This window comes from Erinaceus europaeus, chromosome 12, assembly GCF_950295315.1.
Source record: "Erinaceus europaeus chromosome 12, mEriEur2.1, whole genome shotgun sequence".
Taxonomy (NCBI): Eukaryota; Metazoa; Chordata; class Mammalia; order Eulipotyphla; family Erinaceidae; genus Erinaceus; species Erinaceus europaeus.
This window is the reverse complement of record NC_080173.1, coordinates 5658179-5666776: the sequence shown is the minus strand read 5'-3', so window position 1 is coordinate 5666776 and position 8598 is coordinate 5658179.

Sequence of the window (8598 nt, the reverse complement as noted above, 5' to 3'; positions counted from 1 at the left end):
GTTAGCTCCCTCTGATTTTCTATGTTTTTTTTTAATGTAACTGTTAGGAAGTAATTACAGGGGGCAGTGGGGTGTCTCTCTCCCTCTCACCCCCTTCCCTCTCAATTTCTGGCTGTCTCTATCTTATAAATCAATAAAGATAATAAAAAAGATTTTTAAAGAAAGAAAGAACAGTGTTCAGTTCTGGTTTGTGGTGGTGCTGGGGATTGAACCTGGGACATCATAGCCTCAGGCATGAAAGTCTTTTGCATGGCCATTATGCTATCTCCCCAGCCTTGTAACAAATCTCTACTGTCTAGAGTTCACTTCTGTAGCGCAGCAGGTTAAGCGCATATGGCACAAAGCACAAGGACCAGCACAAGAATCCTAGTTCGAGCCCGCAGCTCCCCACCTGAAGGGGGGGTCGCTGCACAAGTGGTGAAGCAGGGCTGCAGGTGTCTGTCTTTCCCTCCTTCTTTCTGTCTTCCCCTCCTTTCTGGATTTCTCTGCCCTGTCCAACAGCAGCAATGACAACAATAACAACAAGGGAACAAAAATGGCCTCCAGGAGCAGTGGATTTGTAGTGTAGTGCAGGCACTGAGCCCTGGAGGTAAAAAAAAAAAAAAAATTAAAGAATTACATATGTGATGGGGGAAGTGGTGCAGTGGATAAAGCATTGGACTCTCAATCATGAAATTCTGAGTTCAATTCCCTGGCATTGATTATGCCAGAGTGATGTTCTAATTTCTCTCATTAATGAATATATAATTTTCAATTACAACATAGGGCTTTTGTTATATTTCTATTGGGTAGCACTGCACCAGAGACCAAGTGCACCCCTAAATCCACCAGGCTGATAAGGGTTTTGCTCACAGAGTATTCATTTATTTTAGTTTAGTTTATTCTCTGCTCTCTGGAAGTCTGAAAAAGCACAAGTAACATCACAAAGACCATTAAGCCAGCAGGAGGGACCAAAGGAGAGATGATTCTCCTTATACTAGTCCTCCCAACACACACACTGACCATGGACCCTGTGCCAGGGATGAGCAGAATGAAGGTTACAGACACAACTTCAATCATAGAGGATTTCACCTCTGTCACTACTAAGAAGGGCTAATAAAATGAACCCTGATGGGAGTCGGGCTGTAGCGCAGTGGGCTAAGCGCAGGTGGCGCAAAGCACAAGGACCGGCGTAAGGATCCCGGTTCGAACCCCGGCTCCCCACCTGCAGGGGAGTCGCTTCACAGGCGGTGAAGCAGGTCTGCAGGTGTCTTTCTCTCCTCCTCTCTGTCTTCCCCTCCTCTCTCCATTTCTCTCTGTCCTATCCAACAACGACAACAACAATAATAACTACAACAATAAAACAACAAGGGCAACAAAAGGGAATAAATAAATAAAATAAATATTTAAAAAAAAAAGTTTTAATTAAAAAAAAAAGAATTAAAAAAAAAAAAAATGAACCCTGAGTGGGGCGGTAGTGCAGAGAGTTAAGTACACACAGCGCAAAGCGCAAGGACCAGCATAAGGATCCCAGTTCGAGCCGCTTCACAGGCAGTGAAGCAGATCTGCAAGTGTCTACCTTTCATTCCCCATCTCTGTCTTCCCCTCCTCTCTCCATTTCTCTCTGTCCTATCTAACAACGATGACATCAGTAACAACAACAATAATAACTACAACAACAATAAAAAATAAGGACAACAAAAAGGGAAAAATATTTTTAAAATTTTTAAAGAAATCTTTAAAAATAAAATAAAAATAAAATGAACCCTGAGCTGGTAAGAAAGGAGATAAATTCATTAGCCATGAGTAGGTCCAGTCCTGAGAAGAAACTACCATGGCAAATAAATCTGTTTGGTTTAGGCCGCCACCATCTCCATGAGCCTCAGTTTTCTCACCAGTTGGAGGATGACTAGGACTGCTTTCAAATGAACTAGTAGAACAAATTAAATTGGTAGTTACAGAAAACACATTCGTATCACTTATGTCCTTAGCACTGGTCTAAGTTCACACATAGTAATCAATGTCATCTTCAGAAGAGCCCTATGACCTAAGTGTTGTTGTTTGATTGTTACAGAAGGAAAATGAGACATGGAAATATTCAGAGATTTGTCCAAAGCCACATAAGTCTGGTGGCTTTCACCTAGGCAGCTCTTAGTCACTCTCCTGTGCAACATACATATGAAAACAGTGCCCAGAACAGTGTGAGATACAGTAAATAAATGTCCAAATTATTCCCTCCTTCTCTAAAGAGCACACCAGACCAAAGCCAAGCTACACGGTGTCCAGACATCACTCTTAACCTTCCTGAGACTGGACATGTAGACTCAGGAAACAAGTGAGCTGGTGACATTGAGCCTAATGTATTGGGTGACAGCTGCTTCCTCGCTAAGGCCTGAGTTAGCGTCCCCATTCAGTTGCGCTTAGTTGCCAGCCCAGCCATGAGTCTGTTTCCTGTGTCAGTCAAGCTCAACCTGGTTCTAGCTGCCAAACCCTCATTTGCTGGGGCTTTAAAAGACACAAAGAGGAATGGACAGTAGCCTGCGGTGAGTTCACTAAGACAGCTGTTCTGAAAAGCCAAATGGTTTCAGTTGCTTCCAAAGGTGCCGATGTGCTTTCAGTGCCGCCGTGCCTCTAAGAGAACAGCTTGCAAATGACATTTCAGAAATGACATCATGTCAGTTCCCTGTGGCTGCCCATTTTCCAGAGATCTTGTGGCCCTGATTATAAGGTCTGTTGACCTTTTCAGATTTTTTAATTTTATTTTATAGGGCAAAGAGAAACTGAGAGAGGAGGGGGAAACAAAGAGGGAAAGAGACAGAGAGATACCTGACAGACTTGCTTCACTGTGAAACTTCCTCCCTGCAGGTAAGGACCTGGGGACTTGATCCCAGTCCTTTTACAGGATAATGTGTGCACTCAACTCAATGCATCACCGTATGGCCCCAAGATCTACTGACCTTTTCTTTAGCCTGCGTCCTTGAGAATTTCAACCGAATACATTTCTAGGATAGTGGAGTAATAGGTTTTTTTTTTTTTCCTCCTTAACAACAAAATTCTTTAATTGCTTTTACAATGTTTGTGAAACAACAACCCCAATTTTAAAGCAAAACAACCACCAGCTGTACATTCAGTAAGCAGGAGTAAGAAAGTCAACATAAAGAAGAAGAATCCTTCAGTCCTCCAGTCTTAGTGTTGTTCAGAGTTCAATTTTCTGTTGGCTAAGGGATGCATTTCAGATTTCCAGGAACATTTTGGACCACCACTAGTGATCTGTAGTCTATTGATGGTTTGTATGGGCCCCAGACTTACGATTCCAAACACAAATTCCAACAAGCATCCAAATGTCAAACATCTTCCTCCCTTTTCTTACTGGCAAATGCTCATCTAAACAGAGCGTGGAGCGTTTACATCGAATGTTCACTGAAAATGTTAACTGTGAAACCCAGAAGGTGGCAATCTGTAGTCTAATAAACAAGACTCTTCCAAATAAAAATACCTTCATCCAAAGTAACCTACTAAATGGCACAAGAGAGAGAATGGGTTGAATTAATCAGGTACTCCAGAGAAACAAAGCCAATCGAATATGTATATAAAAAGATATTTATTTTAAGGAATTGGCTCATGGGATTGTGGAGGTTGGCATGTCCAGAATTTGAAGGACGTGCCAGCAGGCTAGCTACCAGAGATTTGCTGTTGTCGTCTTGCACACACACACAAACACACACACAGAGAGAGAGAGAGATCAGAAATAAAAGAATGAAAATGTTGGTCTAGCAGCGGTTTGATGCCCCAACACCAAATTAAAAAAAAAAGAAGAAGAAGAACTAGATAGATGATAGATAGATGAGCCTATCACCCACACAAACATTGTAAGTACGGTAATTAGAATTAAGACATTTCTTTAAGTCTGTCAAACTAACAATCAACATTTTTTTTGTCAATATATCCATGTTAGCAATTTACTAGTCATGGTCCCCTTTGAGTTGATGAAAACAGTAGGCTTTCTCCCCCAGAGGAAAAAAAAATGCACACACATCATTCATCTTTCATCTTATTTCAAGACCTCACAGATCTTGAAACCCACCAGTTTATGGAACCCAAGTTCAGAAACCTTAGACTATGTTTCCTGAGAATCATCATAGCAGACAATGGGAGCCAAAGATGGAAAGATGAAGGAGTCTAGGCCCCAACCTCAAAAGCTCACAACCTCAGGAGACCAGCAAGAACAATTTGTTTTCCTTATGAAGGCAACTCTGAGGAGGGCTGGAAGGACAGCCAACCCAGGCAGAGGGGCCAGGGAAGGTCACTCAGAAGAGATGCTGGGAGATAGCGCGACTCAGTGAATCCTATCTGGCCTTTCCAATAGAGGCCAGAGAGAACACGGATTTTCAGATAAAAACCCTCTTCAAGACTGAAGAAGGGTAAGATGGGAGATGGTGGGCTAAGGCTGCAGATGCAGAATGTAGATGCCAACTTGACACAGAAGGCCTTCATTTGAGGCAAGCGTGCTTCTTGTCTGTCACAGACTAGCTAGTAAATGTATTTGACTTTTGGGATCATCTGTCATTGTGGCAAATTTTTTTATTATTATTACCTTTATTTATTTACTGGATAGAGAAAGCCAGAAAATAAGAGGGAAGGGGTGATATAGAGGAAGAAAGAGAGACACCTGCAACACTGCTTCACTACAGGCAAAGCTTTCCCCCTGAATGTGGGGACAGGGGGCTTGAACCTGGATCCTTGTGCATTGTAATATGTGTGCTCAGCCTGGTGCTTGACTCAGCCCCACATTGTGCCAACTTTTTAAAAATATATTTTTAATTAATTAATTCCCTTTTGTTGCCCTTATTTTTTATTGTTTGTAGTTATTATTGTTGTTGTTATTGACGTCATCATTGTTGAATAGGACAGAAAGAAATGGAGAGAGGAGGGGAAGACAGAGAGGGGGAGAGAAAGATAGACACCTGCAGACCTGCTTCACCGCCTGTGAAGTGACCCCCCTGCAGGTGGGGAGCCGAGGGCTCGAACCGGGATCCTTCCACCAGTCCTTGCGCTTTGCGCCACCTGCACTTAACCCACTGTGCTACCGCCCACCTGGCTCTCTGTATCAACTTTTTAGCTTGGCTGTTATAATGCCAACACACAGCCATAGCTCACAGGTCAGTGAACTGTGTGGGTGTATTTCAAGTAGAGAAAAAAGGAGTTCAGGTGGCAGAGTGCCCAGTGGAGTTTACTGGTCACCATATACAAGGACAGGGAGCACTGGATTCACCATGCAGACCTTGAGCCCCAGCAATAAACCTGGTGGCAATTTTTAATTAATATGACTTTCAAAGTATAGACATTGGTTTCGGCAGTCTTGAGGCTGAAATAAAAGAAAACTGAGCCTAGAGGGAGTCGGGCGGTAGCGCAGTGGGTTAAGCAGGTTAAGGATCCCAGTTCAAGAACCACCCGCCCTCACCTGCTAGGGAGTCGCTTCACAAGTGGTGAAGCAGGTCTGCAGGTGTCTATCTTTCCCTCTCCCACTGTATCTCCTCCTCCCCTCTCAATTTCTCTCTGTTTCTGTCCAATGAAATGGGGGAAAATGGCTGCCATGAGCAATGGATTCATAGTGCCGGCACCAATAAACATAGAGGGAGGGGAAAAAAAAGAAATATTTACTGCCTTATAAATCTACCATGTTCCACCTAGTCATACTATGCCTCCTTCTCCAAGCCATTGGCAACCACTGATCTTTGTGTTGCCATCATAATTTTGCCTTTTTGAGAATGTCAGATAGTTTGAATTCTGTAGTATGTATATAACATTTCATGCTGGCTTCTTTCACTTGACATTATGCACTGAATTTTTTTTTTTTAAACCAGAGCACTGTTCAGCTCTGGCTTATGGTCATATGGGGGATGGAGCCTTGAACCTGGGACTTTATAGCAGCAGGCATGAAAGTCTCTTTGCATAACGATTATGCTACCGACCCTCCGCTCATGCATTAAATTTCTTCCATGTCTTTTATGACTTGTTGATTTCTTTTTTTGTCATGAATAATAAGAATAATTTAGTATAAATGCACTATAATTTCATTTGTTCATTACTCTTATGAAGAACATCTTGGTTGTTTCCAAGTTTTAACAGTTATGACTAGAACTGCCATAACCATTCATAGGTAAGGTTTGAACTTATTTTGGCAAATACCAGCTGAACTTATTTTGACAAATATCAGCTACGAATGAGAATTCCTCTCGCTCTACATTCTCATTAACATTTAGTGCTGTCAGTGTTTTAAATTCCAGGCCTCCTCAGGAACATTGGGGGGAAAAAAGGGAGGGGGGAGGAATAGGTAATTAGATGGATATACCACATCTGTGACTTTGGGAGAACCACTGCAGTTTCCAGTGGAAGGGATGGGAACAGGGAAATCTGCTGATGGTTTTGTAAGTCAGTCTTAAATCACTAATAAAATCCTCAGGCCTTCTATCAAGTATGTAGTAATATCTTCATGCTATCTTATTCAGCATGTCCCTGGTGTTAAATGATACTTAGTATCTCTTTATCTGGTCATTTGCCACCTGAGTAAGTTTTCTGGTAAGGTGTCTGATCCTCTGCTCATTTTTAATTGGGTTGTTTGCTTTCTTGTTCATGCAATAAACAAGAAATCCTGAGATTATAACCATGACCAAATGACCATGAGAAAGTAACTATGGGGAGTCGGGCGGTAGCGCAGTGGGTTGGGTGCACGGGGCACAAAGCACAAAGACCAGTTAGGATCCTGGTTCGAGCCCCCGGCTCCCCACCTGCAGGGGAGTCACTTCACAGGTGGTGAAGCAGGTCTGCAGGCGTCTCTCTGTCTCTCTTCCTCTCTATCTCCCCCTTCTCTTTTAATTTCTCTCTATCTCTATCCAATAACAAATAATTTTTTTTTAAAAAAAATGAAAGAATAACTATGGTCATCTCATCAAAGTCACAACTGCATGAAAGAAATGCCCAGACTGGCTGGCCACGCTTTGACTTCCCCTGACACCCTGCTTTTGAAGTGAACTCATCATATGACCACATGTAGAGAAGAGACTTTATCAAATGACATACATTATCACTCTGCCTAGAGTGAAGCAAGGACAAGAACAGGGGATGTTGGTCAGAAAGTCAGGGAATACCAGGAGAACTTGAAGTGGCCAGCCTATTAATTTCAAAGCCTTGAGTAGATGAAATCCCTCCCGGTAGGGGTTGCTGAGAGAGAAGCAAAAGGAAGAGTGAAAGTGGCAGATAAAGAACCTTGGTAAGGTGGGACCAGGGGGTGGTACACCCACCCGGTTCAGTGCACAAGGATCCAGGTTCAAGTCCCTGTTCCCCACTTGCACGGCGAAAGCTTCACAGGGCTCCAGGTGTCTCTGTTCCTTTCCCTCTCTACCTTTCTCCCCTCTCAATTTCTCTCTGTCACTATCCAATGATAAAAATATAATTGAAAAAGAGAGACAATGCTTCTCTTAAAAAAAAAAAAAAAAAGAACCATGTAAACGGTGAGGAATGAGAAAATAAGCAGGAGACCAGAAGGAATATTTTGAAGGTGGGCAACAAACCAGGAAAACGTGAAGTTTTATTAATTGAAAAAAAAAGTGTCTTGAGAAAACAGATGCTGCAAAGAGAGGGAAGGAGGAACGAACAGTTGGGACAACTCATGTCATAAGCAGGATCTTAGAAACCAAGACAACACATTTTATCTGTCATCAACAAGGTAATATTCCTGGCGACATTTCTCCCACATGACCTCATTTGCATTGACCAAACAGTAGGAGATTAGAGGATAAACTATCAGGAAGCTGTCATGTTGCTCGGTGTTCATTGCAAACGTGTATCTAAAGACAGGGACTATAAACAGAATGTCAAGGCTACATTGTTCCCACTAACAGTCTTCCTACTCATATCACATGAAATAACTGCTGAGCAAAGTCCTGACTCAATCACTTCTGGACTGTGATGCTGAGTTTGGTCCCAGCACATAAATTCTCCAAGCTTGATTCTCAGGCCTTTCCAGAAACTCTGCAACTTGCCCAACATGTGTCGAATGAGTGAATGACTGAATGAATGATTCTCTGTTCTATTTCAACCATCTAGGGTTTGCTCCTTTGCTTACACTTAAGAATTATTGTCCAGGGAGTCGGGCGGTGGCGCAGTGGGTTAAGTGCACATGGCGCAGAGTGCAAGGACCAGTTAGGATCCCGGTTCAAGCCCCCGGCTCCCCACCTGTAGGGGAGTCACTTCACAGGCGGTAGAGCAGGTTTGCAGGTGTTTGTCTTTCTCTCCCCCTCTGTCTTCCCCTTCTCTCTCCATTTTTCTCTGTCCTATCCAACAATAACAGCAATTAATAACTACAACAATAAAACAACAAGGGCAACAAAAGGGAATAAATAAATAAATATTTTTAAATTAACTTTAAAAAAAAGAATTATTGTCCTGAGAAAAAATATTATAAGAGGGTCATTTGGTGGCTCACCTGATTAAGTACACATTATAATGTGCAAGAACCGGGGTCCCCACCTGCAGTGGGGAGTGTCACGAGTGGTGAAGTAATGGTGCAGGTGTCGTCTCTCTGTCCCTCTCTGTCTCCCTCTTTCCTCTCAATTTTTC